The sequence below is a fragment of the Lynx rufus genome, unplaced genomic scaffold (genome assembly GCF_022079265.1).
Source record: "Lynx rufus isolate CCGP_SWC_20201006 ecotype Redwood Valley unplaced genomic scaffold, mLynRuf1.p SCAF_18, whole genome shotgun sequence".
Classification (NCBI taxonomy): domain Eukaryota; kingdom Metazoa; phylum Chordata; class Mammalia; order Carnivora; family Felidae; genus Lynx; species Lynx rufus.
The window spans coordinates 42257108-42282811 of NW_025814832.1; the positions used below are offsets into that span (position 1 = coordinate 42257108).

The following is a 25704-nucleotide window of genomic DNA, read 5'->3' on the forward strand; positions in this document are numbered from 1 at the left end:
TTCAATACTATCATCCTACTAATTAGATAGCTTATGGCTAATTGAGGCAATATTTTCCTTTTCCTTTTCCTAGAGATTTATCCTGCAATAAAATACAATCTATTGAAAGACGTACATTTGAATCACTACCTTTTTTGCAGTTTATGTAAGTTACAAATATAATTTCATTATATTTGGAATTTTTATTAAACTTCATTGTAAACCTCTTTGTTATTCATTTTGAATGAATGAAACTTTATTAGTCGAAAGCTACTAAAATTATGTAGCAAATCTTTTTTGTCTGTGGCAAAGTTTGGTGTGAGAGTTATTATAGAGATCAGAGTGAATCGTTCTCTGCCAGGGTGATTTTGCATCCAGGTGACACTTGGTAGTGTCTAGAGACATTTTTGATTGTCAGACTGTAGATGTGCTCCTGGCCTCTAGTGGGTGGAGGCCAGGGCTGCTGTCACACCCTACAGTTCACAGGGCAGCACCCCCCCCCCCCATAACAAAGATTATCCAACCATAAATCTCAACAGTGCTAAAGTTGTGAAACATTTTTCTAGAGAAATAAACTTACTTCTCTAGAAAAAAATACTTACTTAACACAAGTATTTATTGAGCATTTACTGATTTGTATCTAATGCACCACATGTATAAACATGAAAGTATAAATCTTTCATGCAAATATTTTTTTAAAAAGGCAAGTATCTTTCATAGTGAGATTTCTTTAGTGTATGGAGAGAGTATTGTGGTTATGTTTCATTATCTATAAATTAGAATCACTGCCAAAGGATAAATATTCTGAAAATATCTTGTTTTTCTTCTTCGTTTGTGTCTTGTTTTTTTTTTTGTTGTTGTTTTTTGTTTTTGTTTTGTTTTTTTGGTGTGTGTAGAAATCTTGGTTGCAATTTACTCACCGAACTGAGCTTTGGAACATTTCAGGCCTGGCATGGCATGCAGTTTTTACACAAGCTGTAAGTGAAATAGAAAATGAATACATGTTAAAAAAATAAATAAATAAAATAACAACTACATGTAAAAATATCATAGAGTGACTGGTTAGGTGTGTGTTAATAAACCCAGTATGAATTCTGGAAAGTAGGTCTTAAAATCCATTTTTTTTTTTCAAATGAGGAAACTAAGGTACAAAGAGGCCAAGAGACTTGTCTTAACTCCTAAATGGCACTCTCTGCCCTCCCTCGTACCCAGCTTTGTGTGGGCAATGAAAGCCCCAAGCAAGTAACACCCAAGTCAGTATTATCATGGGAATTCGTGACAGTGATGCTTCCCCAAGGTGTGCATGGTCCTTGAAATCCACTTTTGAATTTAACTTTGATTCCGGCTCATGTGCAAGTTTCCTATGCAAAAGAGAACTTCAAAGAACTTAGTTTAGCACAGAGTTCTCCAGGCAGCAAAAGGTGTGGGTGCTTCCTCAGCCATCAGGAAAGCAGAAAGAACTCCTGAAAACCTGCCACAGGGCACTGCTCTCCATGTGCTTTCTTTCCTGACCTCTCTTCAATTAAGAAGTGTGTTATTCCCTTTCAGCCGGAACACTCTGTGATTTCTCTGTAAAAAAGCAAATCATACTGGGCATGTTCAGTGGCCTGAGGGGGATGTTTAGACTCAAGGTTGAAGACCCTCCTCTAAAGCAGACGCTGGAAAAGACTGTCTTACTGTCTTGTGGTTCAGAAATCCGATTGCACAGCTTATCTTCCGTTAGATGAAAGTGTTTACGGTGTGTCTGGAGCTGGAGTAAGTTCCTGCGGGTGCCCAAGAGCAGGGGCCTCCTCTCTCCTCTCATTAATTTGCTGATGCCTAACTTGGGGAAAGGATACTGAGGGTCAGTTTTTTGTTTTGCCAGCATGCCAGAGAACGGGCTCATTGAGTTTCTCCACCAAGAGGTTTTAGTGGTGTCAATATAATGTCTTAAAACTCACCACCTCTACTAAGCATCTTATAACACCAAGAGTCTCTTCTAAGAATCTGAATTTCATAGTCATGTAGGCAATACAGGACAAAATAGGGTGGAATCCGTTGATAACAATGAATGAATTCATTGAAAAACAATCCGTGCCACGCGCACTCTATGTCGACCATGTACTAAGTACTGGGGGTACAAAGAATATACAGGGACTGTCCCCAAGAATCTTTCATACTGGAAAAAGGAGAAAAAGATGGCCTTTTTCTTGTAATTTACTAAGATATTTGTAAACTGATGGAAACTCCTGTCTTGCCCGACTGAGATCTCTATCAGTTAACCATTTGTTTTCTTTCCTTTCCTTTGTCCTGGAGCAGCCAGAATCACACATATCCCACCTGGGGCGGGGGCATGTGCTAACTTGTATTTTGCCCTCAACTTGCCCCATGCTCCCTCATCAATCTTGCATGACAGAAAAAGGTAACTAAAGAACCAGAGCTAGCTGGTATTGAGAATAAATTAATACTCATGTCATGTGTGTTATGCCCAGAATTCGTGATCCCCAAATACCGCCAGGGAGCCGAGTCCGATGTAAAAGCAAAAGAGCCTTTATTCGAGCTAGCTCGAGCTCAATCCCCTACCTGCACTGACACAGCGGTGAGATACCGGGGAGAGAGGGCGAGTTTCAAAAGGACAAAGGTTTTACTGGGGCCTAGTGGCAGTTGGTGAGGTAATGGCTGCGGCCTCAGCTGATTGGCTGGGGAAGGGTCCTGGGGAAGAGTCCTGTTAGGCAGTTGAGGGGGGGGGTTACTCAAGGGGAGGAGGTGTGATCAAGGTGAAGGACACGGAACAAGATGGAGTCGGCAGGCGTAGGCCCGCCCTTTCAATGTGGTTTGAATAGAGCTGTACTACTAAAACGAATTCACAGGTAACTTCCAACAAATTATCACAGTACAGTAAGTGTGTATTGGAGGTTGGGCTCCTTGTTTGGGGCCAAACTTTTCCTTTCTTTTCTATTTTTAACGTTTATTTATTTATTCTGAGAGAAAGAGAGCGTGCGCAGGGGAGATGCCATCCCGTGAATTCAGTCACGTTATTGCCTATGTGACTTATTACTGGGGTGTTTATAAGTTGAAACAGTATTTTCTCCAGCATTAAATAAGTTTGTAAACCTTTTGGGCCCCAGCTGAGGTGGATTTATCTTGAACTGACTGAAGCTTAAACGTCAGGTCTCCTCACTTACATAGGCCCCTTCCAAAGTCTTGGGAGGGACCCTCGCAATTCCTGTATGCATAATTTTGCATGTTTTGATGAGGCAGGATTTCCCAAAGTAGATGAGGTTCAGACCCTACAAGGCCTTGATTCACCCCTGGGTTTCAGGTAATTCTATCTCAGTAAGTTTTTTGAATGAAGCCTCTTAAGTTATGGATAAACACTGAGTGAACACGTTAGCGGTGTGGTAAAGTCTATTTTGAATCTGAAATCCACCTCAAAGCCGTGCCAAGAGTTTATTAATAAGGTACCACTTTTTGAATGGTAGTAATAATCCTATTTCTTTCAGATGAAATCAGGAATGAAATCTATTATGGAAAACCAACAGTGGTTGATAATCCTAAATGTTAAGTATCGTTTTTTTTTTTTCCTGACTTTAAAGTGCTTCTCCTTCATTCACCTACACAGGTCCAGACTGGTGGCTTATTTTAAAAAATTCACTTCATTGGTTCTAACAGTACGAGCTCCATGATTTTAGAAGCTGAAGGACTCTACGATGTAGAAAGGCTGTACCTTATCGGGATAGAGCACATTCACATGCTGGCTCGTCTGTGGCGCATCCGTATTGTGCCAAGAACATAAGGTCTAAGGGAGAATAAGGACAATCTAAGCCTTACCCCTTTTGAATTATTGTTGAGAATATCATTGAGGTAGGTGTGGCCACCCTCTGAAGGCAAACTCGAGCCGCAGTCACAGACACGCCCTAACGCTCCCCCAGTCAACCGGCATCTGCTTCCTTTTAGACAGCTGTGTGCCCACAAACGTTGACACACTTGAGGATATTGTCATCGCTTTTTGGTATGTACTGGAAATCCTGGCAGCTTCTTCTCAGATTCAGAAAGGCATAAACGTTAAGGATGAAGATAACAACTCAGGGCTGTCCTTTTGGGGTGATTTAGGGTAACTCTTATTATTTTCCGTGTGTGGTAGTTCAAAAGCTTTGCCATAGTCATACCCAACTATTACTTTTCTTCTCCCAGCTGCATCTGATTCTTCCCACGTATATACCAAGGCATCTTCTTTCTCTGGGAAGCATGGTAGTTGCTCCTCCGCCCCATATCATTTCTTTAATACCTACCTCTATTAGGTATTTACTGCGCTCCGGCACTATGCTAAGACCTTTCGCTTGTGCTGCAAGTAAGACAATGTGTCTTAAACTCTTAGAATAGAGCCTGGCACGTGGGAAATGCTCCGGACGTGGCCCCTCACACGGCACTTCATTTTCGTTTTTCCAGCAACTCTTGTGATACAGGTAGTATTATCCTCATTTTGGGGATGAGGAAGTTGAAACTCAGAGACATCGGGTGACTTGCCTAGGTTCACACTGTCAATAAGTGACAGAACCACTTAAGAAGCTTCGCGAGTAATACAATTCCGCATTCCCTGGCACTAGGTAGGACCTGAATGACAACTGGCCTTTTGGGCGTCGTCCCTTGGAGTCAGCTTCTCCCTGGAATAGGACCTTTCGAGCAGGGAGCTCGTTTTCCCTATGCTTCTGGAGCTCCTGGCCATGCCACCTATGGGCATCCCCAGGCTTCCTGCTCACCGCCTGGTGCAAATATCACGTCGTCACTGCTAGGCACCCGCTCTGTGCCCAGCCTTATGCTAGGTGCTTTGCACATGCTCTTTCCTTTAATCCTCAAGTTGCCTTATGAGGTAAATGCTGCTAAAAAGACTCGGAGACTTAAGTTCGTTACTTAAGTCCCTTCACCAGGAAGTGACAGCCAGAATTCAGACCTAGGTCTGCCTGATTCCAGGGCCCTTGCTTCTTGGGCTGGTCCTCACTGCCAGAAACTCCTCTTCAAGGCTATTCTCAGAACTTTAATTAAAACATAGGCTCACCATTTCAGATTCTTTAGGCTTCGCCCAACCCCTGAGAAAGGATTTACGTGATGCCGTTAGATGTCTTGCATTGAGGAGCTTCACATGGGGAGTCATGTTCTCATGGCTCATGGACCTATGTAGATGAATAAAGGAAAGGGGTTATTCTATCCCCAAGTACTTCAAACATACCGGAGTAGGGCCTAGATCGCTCTACTTATTTCTTCAACTGCTTTCCTCCAAGGAGCCAGTTTTCCCTCCATGCCTTGGGATTCCAGCATAGAGAGTTTGGAGTTTGTCCTATTTGAAATTTATTGTCACTGCCTGCTTTGGACATTTTTTCAGCTAAAGCTGTTAGGATTTCAGTACATTCAGGGCAGTGGTGGCAAGCTTCCGTCCTCAAGTCTTCTCTGTCTCCTCAGTTAATAGAAAGGAAACGTAGCCCATCTGTCTGGACCTCTGTAGAAGAATTTGGAGAAAAAAAAATAACACGTAAGAAATGTTCCCTTATTTTGTGAGCTACCTTTAGTCTGTCCCGTTGCTCTGCAACAGAAAGCTTTTGCAAAAATACTTGAGTTTTCCTCTTCAAATAAGATACAGTTTTTTAAAAAACAAAAAAAAAAATATCTAGAACAGTATTTCTTCAACTTTGATTATGAGACAGTCTTGGAGGATAACTGTTGTTATGTTTTAGTCCCATCAAGATAAGCCCACGAATGTCCAAAAGCCAATAGACTGAGTCAGCACACCTTTTATCTGTAAAATGAGGGAATTGAACGGAAATGGAGATGATCTCTGGTGCAATGTCCACCGTTCGTTCGTATCGCAGTCTGTGGAAAAACAATTGCTGTCGGTCCAGCAGATGTAACCTGTCGGGTCAGTTCTCATTCTCCCCTTGGCTCAGGCACAATCGCTCCGTGAAGAAAAGGCGGCACTAAAGACAGGAGGAAATAGGATAATTTGGAGTGGCCTGTATTTTGTTTTCACTACAGGTAAACACGGGGCATTCATCTCAGCAGGAGGGCTGCCTGGTAAGAGGAAGCACTGAGCCGATGGGTATAAGGCCATGGGTGAGCTACCAGGAAAGAGGGGGGGACAGTGGGGGTAGAGCACTGAGATAGTTGGGGGGAAGGATAACAAACTACTAAATTGTTTTGGCTGCATAATTCTTCATAGTCTTTCTTAATAGGGAGCCGGGGGTGGGCGCGGGGCGGGGGGGGGGGGAGCGGTGGGCAGGGGAAGACACACACGTGGAAGAGCTTACTTGCACAGAGCCCACCAGTAAGCTTGTAGGTATTAATGCCATTGTTATTTTTTCAAAGCCAAAGGACATTCAGAGCCTCAAGGTTGAGGAACTGTGTTTAACCAGACATGTGACACTCACGTTCTTTCTCTTCATAACATTGTCTGACTGGATATTAACTAGTGTTACACAAACCCGACATGTTAATGGGCCTGAAAAAACGTAGAAGAATGGGCTGGAATAGGAAGAATAGGGGAGTTTCCAAGGCAAGAACAAAAATGCATGGCTCCCAGCCGCACCGCTAACTCCCTCTGACCTCCGTTGTGGAAGAGTTTGAATCTTCGCTCCCCTTTTCTCCACCTACTAACATGTTTGGTCTTCTGGCAACTGGTTCTCTATTTATCACAACGTGGTTCTTTTTTTTTTTTTTTTTTTTCAAATTGAGATATAGTCCGCATAATAGAATATGCAACATTATAAAGTATATAGTCCAATGGTATACTTTGATAGACAATAATCACTGCTAATTCCAGAACATTGTCATCACCCCCCTCAAAAGAAATACCATACCCATCAGCCTTTACTCCCCATTCTCCCCTCCTCCCAGGCCCCTGGCAACAAGTAATTTACCTTCTGCCCCTATGGATTTGCCTGTTCTGGACATTTCATCGAAATGTGTGTCTAGTTTCTTTCACAGAGCTTGTTGGCTTCAAGATTTATCCGGTTGTAGCATGTTTCAGTACTTCATTCTTTTTTTTAATGTTTCTTTATTTTTGAAAGAGAGCGCGCACACAAGCGGGGAAGGGGCAGAGACAGAGGGGGACAGAGGATCCAAAACCACAGAGCCTGATGTAGAGCTCGAACTCATGAACTGTGAGATGACGACCTGAGCCAAAGTCAGATGCTTAACCGACTGAGCCACCCAGGTGCTCCAATCACATTTTGTTCATCCATTCATGAGTTATTGGACATTTGGATTATTTTGACTTTTTGGCTCTTATGAATAATGCTGCTATGAGTATTCACGTACAAGTTTTTGTGTGGTCATATGTTTTTAATTCTCTTGGGTACATACCTACGAGTGGAATTGCTGGGTCATGTAGTAACTCTGTATTTAACCCGTTTGAGGAACTGCCAAACTGTTTTCCACAGTGACTACACCATTTTACATTCCCACCAATGTATGAAGATTCTGGTTTCCCCAAATCTTGCTACCACTTATCATTGTCTCTCTGTTCCATCATAGCCATCTTAGTGAGTGTAGAGTAGTATCTCATTGTAGCTTTGATTTATATTTCCCTAATGACCTAAGACATTGAGCATCTTTTCATGTGCTTATTGGCCATTCATGTATTTTCTTTGGCCAAATGTCTCTTCAAATCCTTTACCCATTGAAACATTTGATTATTTGTCTTTTTCCTGAGTGTTAAGAGTTCTTTATATATTCTGGGTATTCTGGATGCTAGACTTGTATCAGACATATGATAGTTTTGGGTTGTTTTTTTATTTTTAAATAAAGTCCAGTTTATCTATTTTTCCTTTGGTTTGTTGTGCTTTTGGTGTCATGTCTAAGAAACTGTTGCCTAAATCCAAGGTCATAAAGATTTCTCTCCTGAGAGTTTTATAGCTTGAGCTCTTCCATTTAGGTCTTTGACTCATTTTGAGTTAATATTTATATATGGTGTGAAGTGTAGGAATCCAACTACATTATTTTGTATGGGGATATACGGTTGTCCCAGCATCGTTTGAAAACACTAGTCTTCCCACATTGAATGGTGTTGGCACCCTTGTTGAAAATCAGTGGGCCATAAATGTGAGGATTTCTTCCTGGACTGTCAGTTCTGTTCCATCAGCTTACATGTCTGTTCTTATGCCAGTACCACACCGTGATTACTGTAGTTTTGAAGTAGGTTTTGAAACCAGGGCGTGTGAGTCTCCCCATTTTGTTGTTCGTTGTCAAAATCGTTTTGGAGCTCCTGGGTAGCTCAGTTGGTTAAGTGGCCAGCTCTTGATTTCAGCTCAGGTCATGACCTCATGGTTTGTGAGATGGAACCCCGTGTTGCCATCTGCACTGACAGCATGGAGCCTGCTTGGGATGCTCCCTCTCCTTCTCCCTCTGCCCCTCCCCTGCTCACACTTTTCCCCACTCACACTCGCTCATGTTTGCTCTTCTGCACGGGTGTGTATGCTCGCTGTCTCTCAAAATGAATAGATAAACTTTTTTTTTTTTTTTTTAAAGATCACTTTGGCTATTCTCGGTCCCTTGAATTGACATACAGATTTTAGAATCAGCTTGCCAATTTTTGGAAAGAAGTCAGTTGGGGGTTTGATAGGGATTATACTGAAACCACAGTTCAATCTGGGGTATAGTGCCATTTTCACAGTATTTTCTTCTGATCCGTGAACATGGCATATCTTTACATTTATTTCAATCTTCTTTAATTTCTTTCAACAACGTTTTGTGGTTTTTAGTGTGATTCTTGCACTTCTTTGGTTAAATGTTTTCCTAAGTATTTTATTCTTTTGAGTACTGTTATACATGGAATTGTTTTCTTAATTTCATCTTTGGAATAGTCATTGCTGATGTCTAGAAATAAAGCTAATTTTTACATATCGATCTTGTGTCCTGTAACCTTGCTGAACTCATTTATTAGTGCTAAGGTTTTTTTTTCTACATGCCCAGGAATACGTCTTGTGGTCTTCTAGTTGCCCAGGAAGATGTTGGAGCATTTCAAAGTCCCTATGGGCATCTCATTTCTCAGCTTTTTCCTTTTAGGCTTTTTGTTTAGGCTATTTTTTGTCTTGTGATCAATTGCCTCACATAGCTGCCAGATTAAAACATTAATCTATAATTGTTTTCAAAAAATGCCCCTTGGGAAGAGGCTGTTTTAGCACTGTGCAGTTCTCAGTGAGGTCAAGGGCAAGGCTTTCAAGTGAAGTTTTTTAGGGACCCCACTAGACAGGTAAAACAATGACAGTTTGTTCTTTGGGAATGAGGCTTTAAGGAACTTCAGCTCCATTTTGTTCCCCTGGGATGTGGGCAATTTTTAAGGCTATCATCAGGATGGAGAGCAGAGGTTGAGGACAAGTTAAAACAACAGAGCTCACTGTTCTTATAGAAATTAGTAATTTTTTCTTTACTACATGCTCTCCGGGTTGCTGCAAGCCCATTGGGTAAAATTTCCAAAGTTCTGAGAAAGTTGATTTTGACCATTTTTGCTAGTTGTTGTTGTTGTTGTTGTTGTTGCTTTTACGGAAGGATGAATTTTCAGACGTCCTTCCTTTCTCATTTTCACTGATTCACTTGTAACAGGGCTTTAAAATCTCTAAAGTCTCAGGGCACCTGGGTGGCTCAGTTAACTGCCTGACTCTTGATTTCGGCTCAGGTCATGATCTTGCGGTCATGGGATCAAGTCCCATGTCAGGCTCTGCACTGGGCATGGAGCCTGCTTGGGATTCTCTCTGTCTCTCTTTTCCTCTGCCTCTCCTTCACTCATACTCTTGTACTCTCTCTCTCAAAAAATAGAATAAAAAAATAAGAAATGAAATCTCTAAAGTCTCAATGATCACAGGCTAATTAAATACTTAATCATGGGAGATGATTAGAGGAAAGGAATAAAAATAGAAAATGTAATTCTTAGAGAAGCTCTCCCAGATGGAGAGATGAAGTTCAGCAAAGTGTTTCTATATTTGATGCTCTCAAAGTTAAGTTTAAGGTAACGGCTATTTTAAACCCCCTTTTTTTTTCATACAAGTTAAATACAGGCTTTGGGGTCAGAACTGAGTTCAGATTCCATCTCTGCTTCTTGACTGGCTTGACAAACTGGGACAAATTATACAACCTCTCTGTACTTCAGTTTCCTCACTTGTAAAATGGGGTAATGATGTATCTATCACATAAGGTTCTTGTGAGGTTTAAATGTGAAATGCTGATCACAGATGCCCTATAGCTCAATAGTATTGGTTGTGATGATTATCCTTATAATTTTGCAAAAGTACAGTGATGATTCTTGAGCAGAGTCAACCTAAAGGCAGATTTTCTTTTCTTTCTTCCTGTTTCCTTCACTTTATTTTTGCTGTAAAGAACTGAGAAGAAAATCTACTCAGCATTTTGGAATAAAAACTTGTGTCAAGCAGTGACAAAATGTTATTTATTCAACAAGCCTTCACGAAGTAACTAGTAAATAACAAGCACTCTGTCAGGCACAGGGACAAAAATGACAATAGAGTATGCTCCCTGCCCTCAAGGAGCTGGCAGTCCAGGAGATGGATAAGGAAACGGGATCATATGCCACCTAACAAAGGCTGTCATAGGAGAATACACATGGTGGGGGTATAGCTTCCACCATTTCCTCTTAGATTAATCCCTTTGTCTTTGGCCCCCAAACTGAGGAATTGGTCCTATTTTTGTCTTTAACCGGGTGTTTTAAACTGTGGAGTTTTTTACATTTCTAGAGATAAAGGAAAAGCACCTCGAATTATAGAGGACACTAGAAACAGTATTTCCTACAGAGCCTGGGCTTCCTACCAGCATAGTCACTTCTAGGGTTTTCAGCCCAAAAAGTTCTTTGGCATATCTTTGCTTTGCTGTCCACGTAAAAAAAAAAAAAAAAAATTTTTTTTTTCTCTTTCTGTTCTCCACTTTATCGTCCAGAGAGCTGGGTAGTTCCCAAAGGAAGAGTGCTTTACAGAATCTAAGGGTGATTTATAGGCAAAGGCAGACAATGATTAGTTTTAACCTTCCAGTTCCATACCCCCAAAATGAACATAAACTTTCATGGTAGTCATTACTGGAAATGCAGATCATTTTAATTCCATTGCATTTTTCAGAATTATCAGTCGTAACCCTCTGTCAGCTGTTGAAGATTCCTATCTTTTTAAGTTGCCAGCATTAAAATATTTGTAAGTATTGCAACAATCTCATGGCTCATGAGATGATTTCTGATCTTTTTTGTTGTCATCAAAAGATTAAGTATTTTGCGTTTTGGTTAAAAAGTCGTAATTTAAATTTTGACTGGGTTATTGAAATAAGCATTTTTAGCAAAGAAAAAACGTATATGGGCAAGATAGCCTGCAGAGGACGGAGTAGTATTGAAGAACACGTAACAGACATGGGACTTGTAGATGTAGGTAGAAATACCATTTATCTCAAAATGGAAAGTGGAGTAAGGTGTATATTAAAAGAAAAAAAGACTAATCAAGAGAGGTGGATGCAATTGAGAATGAAAATGAGGATAAGAGTAAAAAGGATTGTACTGTTGAGCACCAAGGTGATTAATTTGATGATGCACATAAAATGTCTTCATTGGGAATTTTCTGAAATTATTGTCCGTAGCAAGAAAACTCTTGAGCTGACTTGACAAAGAAGCCAGAATTGAAGTAATCACATGTTGTTAAGTATCTTTTTAGGTACAGAATTTTTATCCTTGGGTTCAAATCACGCATGTTTGGGCTTTCTCCTTCAGAGACATGGGATCAACACAGGTGTCACTTACAACAGTTGAGAGCATCCTCATGATGACCCTTGAATTGGAAACACTGTAAGTTGATTTTTCTTATGTGTATTTTCACCTAGTTGTTTATTTAGATTTGTTTTATTGTTTTCTTAAGTCAGGTTTATTGAGGTATAAAATTTACTCTTTTTAAGCATACAGTTTGATGAGTTTTGACAAACGTGTAGTTATGTAACCACCACCACATTTGAGACGTAGACCATTTCTGTCACCCCAAAAGGCCCCTATGTGCCTTTGCAGCCAATCCCCTTTTGTCACCACCAGCCCTGGCAACCACCAACCTAATTTTTGTCCCTGTAGTTTTGCCTTTTCCACAGTGTCTTATAAATGAAATCATACAAGGGGCACCTGGGTGGCTCAGGCAGTTAAGCGTCCGACTTCAGCTCAGGTCATGATCTCGCGGTTCGTGAGTTCAAGCCCTGCATCGGACTCTGTCCTGACAGCTCAGAGTCTGGAGCCTGCTTCGGATTCTGTGTCTCCCTGTCTCTCTACCCCTTCCCCATTTGCACTCCATCTCTCTCTGTCTCTCTCTCAAAAAGAAATGAACATTACAAAAAATAAATAAATGAAATCATACAGTATGCAGTCTTCTGGGATTGGTTCCTTTCAGCATAATCCTTTTGAGATTCATCCATGTTTGGTTTTTTTTTTTAACTTTTTTAACGTTTGTTTATTTTTGAGAAACAGAGAGCATAAGCAGGAGAGGGGCAGAGAGAGAGAGAGAGAGAGAGACACACACACAGAACCCGAAGCAGGCTCCAGGCTCTGTCAGCGCAGAGCCCAATACAGGGCATGAACCTGCGGAACATGAGATCATGGCCTGAGCCAAAGTCGGTCACTTGTCTGACTGAGCCACCCAGGCACCCCAGAGACTCGTCCATGTTTTTGCACATGTCAGTAGTTCATTTCCTTTTTATTGCCGAGTAGTATTGCAGTTGTGAGGATATACCAGTTTGTTTATGCGTTCATCAGTTAATGGGCATTTGAGTTGTTTCTAGCTTTTTGGCCTTTATGAATAAAGTTGCTTAAAACACTTACATGCAGGTCTTCGTATGAGCATATGTTTTCATTGGGGGAGGGGGGGAGGTGGTAAAATACCTAATGGCAGGATTGCTACATCATATGCTAAGTGTATATTTAACTTTTTAAGAAACTGCTTACGTGTTTTCTAAAGTGGATGTACCATTTTGCATTCCAGCCAGCAGTATATGAGATCTTCTATGTATCCTTTCTTCTAATGTCTTTATCTATTTTTCATAAGGTGAATGTTGGCCCTAAAATTGAGTTGGGAAGTATTCCCCTCTCTTCAATTCTCTAGTACAGTTTGTGCAGAGTTGGCATTATGTTTTCCTTAAATGTTTGCTAGAATTCACCAGTGAAGCCATGTGGGCTTGAAGCTTTCTTTGTGAGAAAGTGTTAAACTACAGATTTTATTTTTGTAATAGTGCTACTTAAATTACATACTTATTTTTTGGAGTAGTTCATGTCTTTCAGGGAATCTATTTCATCTGGAAGTTATTGACATAAAGTATTTTATAATATTCCCTTATTATCCTTTTAGTATCTGTAGAATTGTAGTGATGTCATTCCTCTCATTTTTGATATTGATAATTTGTGTCTTCTCTTGTCTTTTCTTGATAAATCTGGCCAGAAGTTTATCAGTTTTATTTATCTTCTCTAAAAAGTGCCTTTTCATTACACTGACTTCTCTATTTTTGTTTTCCTTTTTAAAAATTTCTGCTTTGATCTTTATCATTCCATTTTCTCTCCTTACTCAGTGATGAATTTCCTTTTCTTTTTCTAGTTTCTTAAAAGTGGACACTGGGGAAGATGAATACTATATGAGCAACATCCCACATGTTGACATGTGTTTTCAGTTTCAGTCGGTACAAAATAGTTTTTAATATCCATTTTGACTTATTTGACCAATAGGGTTCCTTAGGAGTGTGTTGGTTAGTTTCTACATATTTGGGGATTTTACAGATCTGTTAATTTGTTATTTAATTCCATTGTGGTCACAGAACAATATGTTGGATGACTGAAATCCTTTTAAATTTATTGAGGCTTGTTTTATAGCCAATGAATTCTGGTACTAGATGAGAATATGGTCTATTTGGATAAATATTATGTGCCCACTTGAAGAAAAATATGTAGTCTGCTGATTTGGTGTGGAGTATTCTATAAATGTCAACTAGGTCAAGTAGGTTGGTAGTATTTTTCAAGTCTGATGTATCATTACTCATTTTCTATATATTTTTTCTGTCAATTATTGAGAGAGGGATATTGAAATCTCCAACTCTAATTGTGTACTTATGTGTCTCTCTTTCCTATTCTCCTTAATATATTTGGAAGTTGTGTTATCAGATACATAAATTTTTAAGTGATGTCTTTTCTATTAGTTGACATTTCTATCACCATGGAATAACCTCATTTATCCCTGGTAATATCTTCGCTTTGAAATTGACTTTGTCCTATAGTAAATATAGCCACTCAAGGTTTCGTTTGATTAGTGTTAGCAAAGCATAAGTTCTTCCATATTTTTAACCTACTTATATCTTTGTATTGAAGATGAATCTTATAGACAGCATATAGTTGGCTTTTGCTTTTTTATCCGGTATGACAACTCTATCTTTTAATTAGGTGATTACACCATTTATAGTTAATGTAATTATTTATATGATTACATTTAAAGCTACTGTCTACTCTTTTCTATGTATCCCATCTGTTCTTTGTTTCTTTTTCTTTTTCTTCCTGCTCTTGGGTTGATTTAGTACGTTTTATTATTTTTTGGTGGGGGGATAAATAGTTACAACTCAGGTTTTGTTATTTTAGTAGCTGTTTAATGGTTTGTAATGTTCATGTTTAACTTATCACAGTCTATCTTCAAATGATATTATATGATTTCATGAATAGTATAAGAACCTTACAATAAATAGTGTACTTCCATTGATCCCCTCCTGACCTTTGTGCTATTGTTCTCATACATTTTACTTTTAGCACACCATATTATTTTTTTTTGTTTAAATAGTCAATTATCTTTTTTTATTTTTTTATTTTTTTATTTTTGAGAGAGACAGAGTGCCAGTGGGGGAGGGGCAGAGAGAGAGGGAGACACAGAATCTGAAGCAGGCTCCAGGCTCTGAGCTGTAGACACAGAGCCTGATGTGGGGCCTGAAATCACAGACTGTGAGATCATGACCTGAGCTGAAGTCAGATGCTTAACTGACTGAGCCACCTGGGTGCCCCTCAATTATCTCTTTTATTGAAGTATATATAGATCATGTAATATTAAATTAGTTTCAGGTGTGCAACACAGTGATCACCACAATAAGTATATTACAGTGTTATTGACTATATTCCCTATGCTGTACTTTTCATCTGGTGACTTATTTATTTTATAACTGCAAGTTTGTACCTCTTAACCCTTTTCACTCATTTTGTCCATATCCCCAGTTTGTTCTCCATATTTACAAGTGTTTTCTCTTTTTTGTTGTTGTTTATTCATTCATTTGTTTTTTTTTGTTTATTTTTTGTTTATTTTTTACCTTGTTTTATTTTTTATTTTTTAAAATTTACATCCAAATTAGTTAGCATATAGTGCAACAATGATTTCAGGAGTAGATTCCTTAGTGCCCCTTACCCATTTAGCGCATCCCCCCTCCCACAACCCCTCCAGTAACCCTCAGTTTGTTTTCCATATTTATGAGTCTCTTCTGTTTTGTCCCCCTCCCTGTTTTTAGATTATTTTTGTTTCCCTTCCCTATGTTCATCTGTTTTGTCTCTTAAAGTCCTCCTATGAGTGAAGTGATGTGATTTTTGTCTTTCACTGACTAATTTCACTTAGCATAATACCCTCCAGTTCCATCCATGTAGTTGCAAACGGCAAGATTTCATTCTTTTTGATTGCCAAGTAATACTCCATTGTATACATATACCACATCTTTCATCCATTCATCCATCAATGGACATTTGGGCTCTTTCCATACTTTGGCTATTGTTGATAGTGCTGCTATAAACATTGGGTGCACATGCCCCTTCAAATCAGCATTTTTGTATCCTTTGGTTAAATGCCTAGTAGTACAATTGCTGGGTTGTAGGGTAGTTCCATTTTTAACTTTTTAAAAACCTCCATACTGTTTTCCAGAGTGGCTACAGCAGTTTGCATTCCCACCAGCAGTGCAGAAGGGTTCCCCTTTCTCCACATCTGTTGTTTCCTGACTTATTAATTTGAGCCATTCTGACACATGTGAGGTGGTATCTCATTGTGATTTTGATTTGTATTTCCTTGATGATGAGTGATATTGCGCATCTTTTCATGTGTCTGTTAGCCTTCTGGATGTCTTCTTTGAAAAACTGTCTATTCATGTCTTCTGCCCTTTTCTTAACTGGATTATGTATTTGATTTTTTGGGTGTTGAGTCCTTTATATATTTTGGATACTAGCCCTTTATCAGATTATGTCATTTGCAACTATGTTCTCCCATTTCATCAGTTGCCTTTTAATTTTGTTGATTGTTTCCTTTGCTGTACAGCTTTTTATCTTTTTTTAATGGATGTTTATTTTTGAGAGAGAGAGCACAAGAGTGGGGTAGGGGCAGAGAGTGAGTGAGGGAGACAGAGGATCTGAGCAGGCTCCGCACTGTCAACAGAGAGTCAATGCGGAGCTCGAACTCACAAACCGCGAGATTATGACCTGAGCTGAAGTCAGAAGCTTAAGCGACTGAGACACCCAGGTGCCCCAGAAGGTTTTTATCTTGATGAGGTCCCAATAATTCATTTAAAAAAATGTTTGTTTGTTTATGTTTATTTTTGAGAGAGAGAGACAGAGTGCAAGCAGGGGAGGGGCAGAGAGAGAGAGGGAGACACAGCATCTGAAACAGGCTCCAGGCTCCAAGCTGTCAGCACAGAGCCTGACACGGGGCTCAAAGTCACGAACTGTAAGATCATGATCTGAGCCAAGTCAGATACTTAACCAACTGAGCCACCCAGGTGCCCCTATTCATTAATTAATTAATTAAGAACATGGACACACACATACATGTATGCATGGGGGGGAGCAGAGAGAGAGGGAGAGAGAGAATCTCAAGTGGAGAGAGAATCCTGATGCGGGGTTCAATCCACGACCCTGAGATCACGACCTGAGCCAACACCAAGAGTCAGGCATTCAACCCGCTAAGCCACCCAGGCACTCCTCAGTAGTTCCTTTGTACTTCTGTTTCCCTTGCCTCTGGAGACATGTCTAGTAAGAAGTTGCTTTAGCTGAGATCAAAGAGGTTTCTGCCTGTGTTCTCCTCTAGGATTTTGATGGTTTCCTGTCTCACATTTAGGTCTTTCATCCATTTTGAATTTATTTTTGTGTATGGTGTAAAAAAGTGGTTTAGTTTCATTCTTCTGCATGTTACGGTCCGGTTTTCCCAACACCATTTATTGCGAAGACTATCTTTTTTCCATTGGATATTCTGCCTTATGGAAGATTAGTTGACCATATATTTGTGGCTCCGTTTCTCGGTTCTCTATTCTATTCTATTGATCTATGTGTCTGTTTTTGTGCAGTACCATACTGTCTTGATGATTACAGCTTTGTAATACAGTTTGAAGTCCAGAATCATGATGCCTCCAGCTTTGTTTGTTTGTTTTTTCGCAACATTATAATTCGGGGTCTTTTCTTGTTCCATCCAAATTTTAGAATTGTTTCTTCTAGCTCTGTGAAAAATACTGGTGTTTGATAGGGATTGAATTGAATGTGTAGTTTGCTTTGAGTAGTATAGACATTTTAACAATATTTGTTCTTCCAATCCTTGAGCATGGGATGTTTTTCCATTTCTTTCTGTCTTCTTCAATTTATTTTCATAAGCGTTCTATTGTTTTCAGCATACAGATCTTTTACCTCTTTGATTAGGTTTATTCCTAGGTATCTTATGGTTTTTGGTGTATTTTTTTTTTAATTTTAGAGACAGAGTGTACAAGTTGGGGAGAGGGGCAGAGGAGAGAGAGAGAGAGAGAGAGAGAGAGGGAGAAAATCTTAAGAGAATCTTAATCTAATCCATGCTGAGCGTGGAGCCTGACACAGGGCTCGATCTCAGGACCCTGAGATCCTGAGCCGAAATCAAGAGTAGGATGCTTCATTGACTTAGCCCATCCAGGCACCCCTTGTTTGTTTGTTTTTTTCTGAGATTCTACATATAAGTGAAATCATATAGTGAAATGATATACATACATATAGTGAAGTGAAATGATAACCTATATAGTTACCAGTTCTAATGTTCTTCATTCCTTTGTGTGGATCCACATTTCCGTCTGCTATCCTTTTCTTTTCCTTCTGCTTAAAAATACTTTCTTTGGGGGCACCTGGGTGGCTCAGTCAGTTAAGCATCCAACTCTTGATTTTGGCTCAGGTCATAGTCTCACAGTTTGTGAGCTCAAGTCCCGCGTTGGGCTTTGCTTGGGATTCTCTGTCTCCTCAGTGCTCTTTCCCCCTTGCACACGCCTACTGCACGTGCCCTCTCTCTCTGTCTCTCAAATAAACATTAAAAAAAATACTTCCTTTGGCATTTCTACAGTGTAAGCCTGCTAATGATGAATTCTTCCAGCTCTTGTATGTCTCAGATAGTCTTTATGTTGCTTTTATTTTTGAAAGCTTTGGGTATAGAATTCTAGCTTGATAGCTATTTGGTCCCCCTCTCCTTTTCACTGCTTGAAAGATGTTGCCCCACCGAGTTCTGGCTTACATTATTTCCAGCAAGAAATATGTTGTCATTGTTATATCTTTGTTGCTCTGTATGTCGTGTGTGGTTTTGTTCCTTTGGCTGCTTTTAAGATTTGCTCTTTATCGCTGGCTTTGACCAGTTCCATTATGATGTGCCGTGGTGTAGTTTTATCCGTGTTTAATGGATTAAACTAAACATGTAGTTTAATCCATGTTGTGCTCAGAGTTCATTGACCTTCCTGGATTTGTGAGTTTATAGGGTTTACTTATTTGGAAATGTGGGGGCTATTATTTTTTCAAATTTATTTTATATCTCCTCTCCTTCGTGGACTCTAAGTATACATATATTAGGCCACTTGAAGTTGTTGCACGATTCATTGAGTTAAGTAGAGGCATGGGGTTTTTTTCCATATGTGAAATACTGTTATAATAACTTTTTTAAATGTCCTTGTCTGCTAATTGTAGCATTTGTGTAGATTATGGATTAGTTTTTGATTGATTGCTTTTTTGAAAAAAAAATTTAACATTTATTTATTTTTAAGACACAGAGAGTGATCAGGGAAGGGGTAGAGAGAGAGGAAGATAAATCTGAAGCAGGTTCCAGACTCCGAGCTCTCAGCACAGAGCCTGATGTGGGGCTCAAACCCATGAACCACGAGATTATGACCTGAGCCAAAGTTGATTGCTTTTTATCCTCAGTATGGGCCATATTTCAGATTTATTCAAACTCTTAGAATTCTACCCTGTTTCTGTGTGCCCTCCACCCAAAGTGAGACTTTTGGCTTGGAAGGAGTTACCTGTGTATTAAACTACTGATCCGTGTCACCCAGTTCTAATCTCTATCTCATTCTAAGGATACCATACCCCATGCCATCCTTACCTTTCTGTTGGGCACCTCTTTCCTTCTATCTGTGTATTTATAATATTCAAGAGCAGCAGTTGGCCAACTGGTCCCTACCCAACCATCCAGGCCATGTGCCTCAAGAATTCCTTTTTGCACAGCCCTGTGATGACTTTGGCCCGCCTCTTCTACCTACTCAAGTAACTCCTTTACCACTAATTTAATTCTCTGTGTTTCCATTTATAGGATATTACCTAGCCGTATGGCCTGCTGTCTCTGCCAAGTTAAAAATACTATTGAGGTTGTCTGTAAGACAGTCAAGCTACATTGTGACAGTGCATGTCTGACAAATGGCACACGTTGTGGTAAGTCCTAATTGCCTGATGATAAATTTGTAAATTTTTATTTTATTTGTGGTTTAACTTTTATTTTTAATCAACAATGATAATTTTTTTTAATATTTATTCAGTTTTGAGAGAGAGAGCATTCACGTGCGTGAGCTGGGAGGGGGCAGAGAGTGAGTGAGGGGGACAGAGAATCCGAAGCAGGCTCTACACTGACAGCAGCAAGCCCCATGCGGGGCTGAACTGTGATATCATGACCTGAGCCAAAGTCGGATGCTTAACTGACTGGGCCACCCAGGCACCCTAACAATGGTAAATTTTTAAACTAATGATGTCATTGCATTATTTTTACTCATTCAGAGTTCAGATCCCTAAATTTCTAAGAACTATTCCTTTGTTAAAAGTCAGATTCTCAGTTACATTATTAAGTCCACTACCCCAAAATGAAAACCTGTTCACATAGTGCATCACAGTTTGTAAGCTGATTTTACGTGCGTTAGGTCTCAGGTGCCCTTTGTCTTATAGGACAGGTGGAGATACCTTTTTGTTTATTTTGTTGTTTTTATAAGTGTGTAAGAGTACAAGTGATGCTGATTTCTGAAAAAGTTTTCTTTGGAGCCTCTGTGTTTCTGTTCCCTAACCAGAAGCTGCTACCCAACCGTTCTAACGGATGAGAGGGCTCTTCTATTCTTGGGCTGTCCAACTCTTGTTCTGAATCTTAAGCTTTTCTATCCAAAACACAGGTGCTTTTAGGTATTTTTCTGTTCTTAGGTTTTATTGGCACTAACTTGGTGACTTCCAAAATGTGCTTTTGCACCTGGATAGCTTGAATATGGGTCCCTGTCAATGGTCTAGGGCACAGCATAAATTACACTTTGCTACTTCTATAAGTAGTGTTGCTTACTTTCCAAAACAAGGTTTTACCAATTTTCTTACTCCCTTCTCCCTTAGAGGTGGGCAGAATAGGCTTTTTTTTTTATCTCCTTTGACAGGCGAGGAAAAATGAGATCAGAGGTGCCTTAGCCTACACTCAAGTCTCCTCTCCCGTTTTGGGCGCTCCGCCAGCCCGCTGCTCCTCCTCTCTCGTGACCTTTGTAACCTCCTCCTCTGACTCTCCCCAGCACCACTAAAAATACGTTTAATTCTTCTGGAAAAACCCAGCTGCACAGTGCTGTTCAGTGTACACAAGCTGTACGCTTGACCTTCATGTAGTTGGAAGCTCTGGATGGTTCTCTCAGTAAAGCTAGAAATCTGGAAATGAAAGGAAATGAAAGCAAAGTAGGCGTTTGACCAAAGTTTCTTTATCCCTTCTGCATTTTAAAACCTCAAGTATCATTCCGTTGATTTTTTGGAACGCCCCACAGTGGTATCTCTCTCATACCTGGAAAATCTCTTAACCTATACCCCACATCTCTGCCCAAATTGAAGCAAAGAACCAGGGTGGACTTAGCGGGTCTCGTTTTTAGTTTTTTCTGTCTAGAGCTTATGTTACCGGAGGTGCGATATAGGGGAGCAGGGACCAAACAAAGGAATTGGTGGGTGGGCGGAGAGGGCGTGTCCAGATGAGGACCTGCTAGTGACGGGTGTTGTCCCGTGCATATGTGATGGTAGCAAGAACTCAAGCCCACTGAAGACGTAGAAGGAGGAAGACTCGTGCTCCCTCTGCCCCCGAAGCAGGACAGGGTGGGGTATGTGAATGCCAGGAGTCGCACTAGAGCTGCACACAGTTTAGCCGGGTATCTTCCAGCCTTGGCTTTTCTTGAGGCCTGGGCAATCGGCCCTTAGGGACCAATGGAATAACTCTAAATATAGTTATTCACACTATGGAATGTTCTGAGGAAATAGCTACTTTTTCAAAAAACATCTTTTTCTCCTTTGGTTGTTGCCAATCGTAGGTCCAAGTTTGAGTTCGTCTCCTCTCTAAATGGCGCTCAAGTATTTGCTGATTCTTAATTTGCTTGACTGGGATGTATGACTGTGCATTGACAAAGAGCTGTGCTATCAGTCTTTCATTATCAAAACTCATGTCTCCTTCTTCTTCGACAGATCAGGAAGTATACCTAAGGAATGCAGAAGGATCATTCATGAAGGTATTGAAAGCTCGAAAGAAGAGCGCCAGCACAGAGCTGACTATTGAGCCACAGAAGGCATCCTCAGACATAGATCGTGTCAGTTTGTCAGCCTTTATGAATGAGCAGCTAGACTTCAATGACAAAAGTGATGTCATTAGTGCACTGAATTACATATCGCCTTATTTCTCGGAGGGCAATCTAGAAGACGTAGAATCGACGCTGTTACCGTTCATTAAATTTCTGTTTTCAAATGTGCAAGAGGGAGACAAGCCCGTGGGTCACTCGATGAACGACACAGGGGACCCTTCTCTGAAACCTGGATCCAACAATTCAACTTACAAGAATGAACTGAGAAAACTCTACTTTCTGGAAAATTTGTTAGATGCAGAAATTCAGGAAAAAATTGATGAGGTGAAAAAGAAAGCAAAAATGGCCATGCTTATACATTCCAGCCTTTTAGGTCCCAAGTTTAAACGTCAAATCTTTCCAAAGAAATGGGAAACTGCCCAACCGCAGGAGAAGAGCCTAGACAACGTTGAGAGTGTGGGGAAAAAGTTCCTGAGAGTGAACAGGTCATCAAGGGCCCAAAGGGCATACGGAAAAGGCACTTAAAAGAACTGAGACGTCAGAACATCCAGAGGAAACAGAACGCCCAGCCGTCTGTGGAGAACATGGCCAAGGAAAGAAGGCTCAGGAGACCATCCCCAGGGGAACTTCACGTGGCGCACAGGCCCAGCAAATTAGTGGGAAGCTCCTTCAAGACAGAGCCTTCGTTCGTAGGTGAGCACAAGGCAGCGGTCCATTCTTTCATGAAGCAATACTCTTTGGACAGGCCTTCTGCCACCCCCGCTCCCAAGGAAAGAAGCCTCAGGAGACCATCCCCAGGGGAGCTTCACGTGGCGCACAGGCCCAAAAATTAGTGGGAAGCTCCTTCAAGACAGAGCCTTCGTTCGTAGATGAGCACAAGGCAGCGGTCCATTCTTTCATGAAGCAATACTATTTGGACACACCTTATGCCACCCCCACTCCCAAGGAAAGAAGGCTCAGGAGACCAAGGCCAGGGGAGCTTCACGTGGCGCACAGGCCCAGCAAATTAGTGGGAAGCTCCTTCAAGACAGAGCCTTCGTTCGTAGATGAGCACAGGGCTGCGGTCTCTTCTTTCATGAAGCAATACTCTTTGGACAGGCCTTCTGCCCCCCACTGCCAAGAAAAGAAGGCTCAGGAGACCATGGCCAGGGGAGCTTCACGTGGCGCACAGGCCCAAAAATTAGTGGGAAGCTCCTTCAAGACAGAGCCTTCGTTCGTAGGTGAGCTCAAGGCAGCGGTCACTTCTTTCATGAAGCAATACTCTTTGGGCAGGCCTTCTGCCACCCGCGCTCCCAAGAGAAGAAGGCTCAGGAGACCATGGCCAGGGGAGCTTCACGTGGCGCACAGGCCCAGCAAATTAGTGGGAAGCTCCTTCAAGACAGAGCCTTCGTTCGTAGATGAGCACAAGGCAGTGGTCTGTTCTTTTGTGAAGCAATACTCTTTGGACAGGGCTTCTGCCACACCCGCTCCCAAGGAAAGAAGCCTCAGGAGACCATCCCCAGGGGAGCTTTTCGTGGCGCACAGGCCCAGCAAATTAGTGGGAAGCTCCTTCAAGACAGAGCCTTCGTTCGTAGATGAGCACAAGGCAGCGGTCCATTCTTTCATGAAGCAATACTCTTTGGACACGCCTTCTGCCACCCCCGCTCCCAAGGAAAGAAGGCTCAGGAGACCATCCCCAGGGGAGCTTCACGTGGCGCACAGGCCCAGCAAATTAGTGGGAAGCTCCTTCAAGACAGAGCCTTCGTTCGTAGATGAGCACAAGGCAGCGGTCCATTCTTTCATGAAGCAATACTCTTTGGACACACCTTATGCCACCCCCACTCCCAAGGAAAGAAGGCTCAGGAGACCATGGCCAGGGGAGCTTCACGTGGCGCACAGGCCCAGCAAATTAGTGGGAAGCTCCTTCAAGACAGAGCCTTCGTTCGTAGATGAGCACAGGGCTGCGGTCTCTTCTTTCATGAAGCAATACTCTTTGGACAGGCCTTCTGCCCCCCACTGCCAAGAAAAGAAGGCTCAGGAGACCATGGCCAGGGGAGCTTCACGTGGCGCACAGGCCCAAAAATTAGTGGGAAGCTCCTTCAAGACAGAGCCTTCGTTCGTAGGTGAGCTCAAGGCAGCGGTCACTTCTTTCATGAAGCAATACTCTTTGGGCAGGCCTTCTGCCACCCGCGCTCCCAAGAGAAGAAGGCTCAGGAGACCATGGCCAGGGGAGCTTCACGTGGCGCACAGGCCCAGCAAATTAGTGGGGAGCTCCTTCAAGACAGAGCCTTCGTTCGTAGATGAGCACAAGGCAGTGGTCTGTTCTTTCGTGAAGCAATACTCTTTGGACAGGGCTTCTGCCACACCCGCTCCCAAGGAAAGAAGCCTCAGGAGACCATCCCCAGGGGAGCTTTTCGTGGCGCACAGGCCCAGCAAATTAGTGGGAAGCTCCTTCAAGACAGAGCCTTCGTTCGTAGATGAGCACAAGGCAGCGGTCCATTCTTTCATGAAGCAATACTCTTTGGACACGCCTTCTGCCACCCCCGCTCCCAAGGAAAGAAGGCTCAGGAGACCATCCCCAGGGGAGCTTCACGTGGCGCACAGGCCCAGCAAATTAGTGGGAAGCTCCTTCAAGACAGAGCCTTCGTTCGTAGATGAGCACAAGGCAGTGGTCTGTTCTTTCATGAAGCAATAGTCTTTGGCCAGGGCTTCTGCCACCCATGCTCCCAAGAAAAGAAGGCTCAGGAGGCCATCCCCAGGGGAGCTTCACGTGGCGCACAGGCCCAGTAAATTAGTGGGAAGCTCCTTCAAGACAGAGCCTTCGTTCGTAGATGAGCACAAGGCAGTGGTCTGTTCTTTCGTGAAGCAATACTCTTTGGACAGGGCTTCTGCCACCCCCGCTCCAAAATCCCCACCTGATGTGAAAAAAAAGTCAAAAGACTTCATGTGCAGAATTTTTCTTATAAAAGATGCAAATGCTAGAGTTAGAAATATGAAGGCTTTCGGGCCAGCCTCACACCCCAGAAAAACACACCGCTTTCATAAAAGTCGCTCCCGTGTGGTCCACAGAACACCCAAGGCCAAACTGAATCGAAAGTCCAGAAAGGAAAGTTCACTCAGTAATAGACAGCTGCTTGCAAAGAGGCCTCCATCCTCTGCAGTCAGGAGCCTCATAAATTCCCCTTCACGAGAGGATTTTTCATCGCCGGGAGAACTGAGTCCTCAGAAAAATCCTTTTCCAGAATTCTTTGCTCCTTCAGGAACTTACAGAGAAAACACTACTGCAGAGAACACTACTGCCCAAAATGTTTCTGACGAAAATATTTCTACAGGAAACACTACTGTGCCAGAACAAACCCTCCCTGAATTCACAAACCGTAAGAATCTTTCCACTGCTAATTCTACTGTTACTGCAGACAACTCTACGCCGACCGTTAAACAAACCAATGATACACAATGGGAATACCCCAATGCGGGCACTGGCTTGCCCCCAAAAGCCACAGGCTTCACTGTGTCAAAGCTCTCGTCCTCAGGTGATCTGTTTGAAATTCAGTTAAACCAGCAGCTACGGTCCCTCATCCCCAACAAGACGTGAGAAGCCTCATTTCTCATGTTATCCGGACTTTGAAAATGGACTGCTCTGAGACCCACATGCAGCTGGCCTGTGCCAAGCTCATCTCCAGAACAGGCCTCCTGATGAAGCTTGTCAGCGAGCAGCAAGAAGTAAAGGTGTCCAAGGCAGAGTGGGATACGGACCAATGGGAAAATGAGAATTATATCAATGAGAGCACAGAAGTCCAGAGTGAACAGAGAGGGCAGGAGTCAAGGGAGGTGAGGCTAAATCCCAAAATGTGGGGTCTCGACATTTAGGTGGTTTAGGACATGGACCCAAGCACAAGGACCAGGGGCTCCTAGTCCGGGTCTTGT

At 41.8% G+C, this 25704-nt stretch overlaps 1 pseudogene; it reads left to right on the forward strand.

The window, feature by feature from the left end:
* Nucleotides 1–25704, forward strand: part of LOC124513581 (leucine-rich repeat-containing protein 37A2-like) — a 43147-nt pseudogene that overhangs the window by 10806 nt on the left and 6637 nt on the right.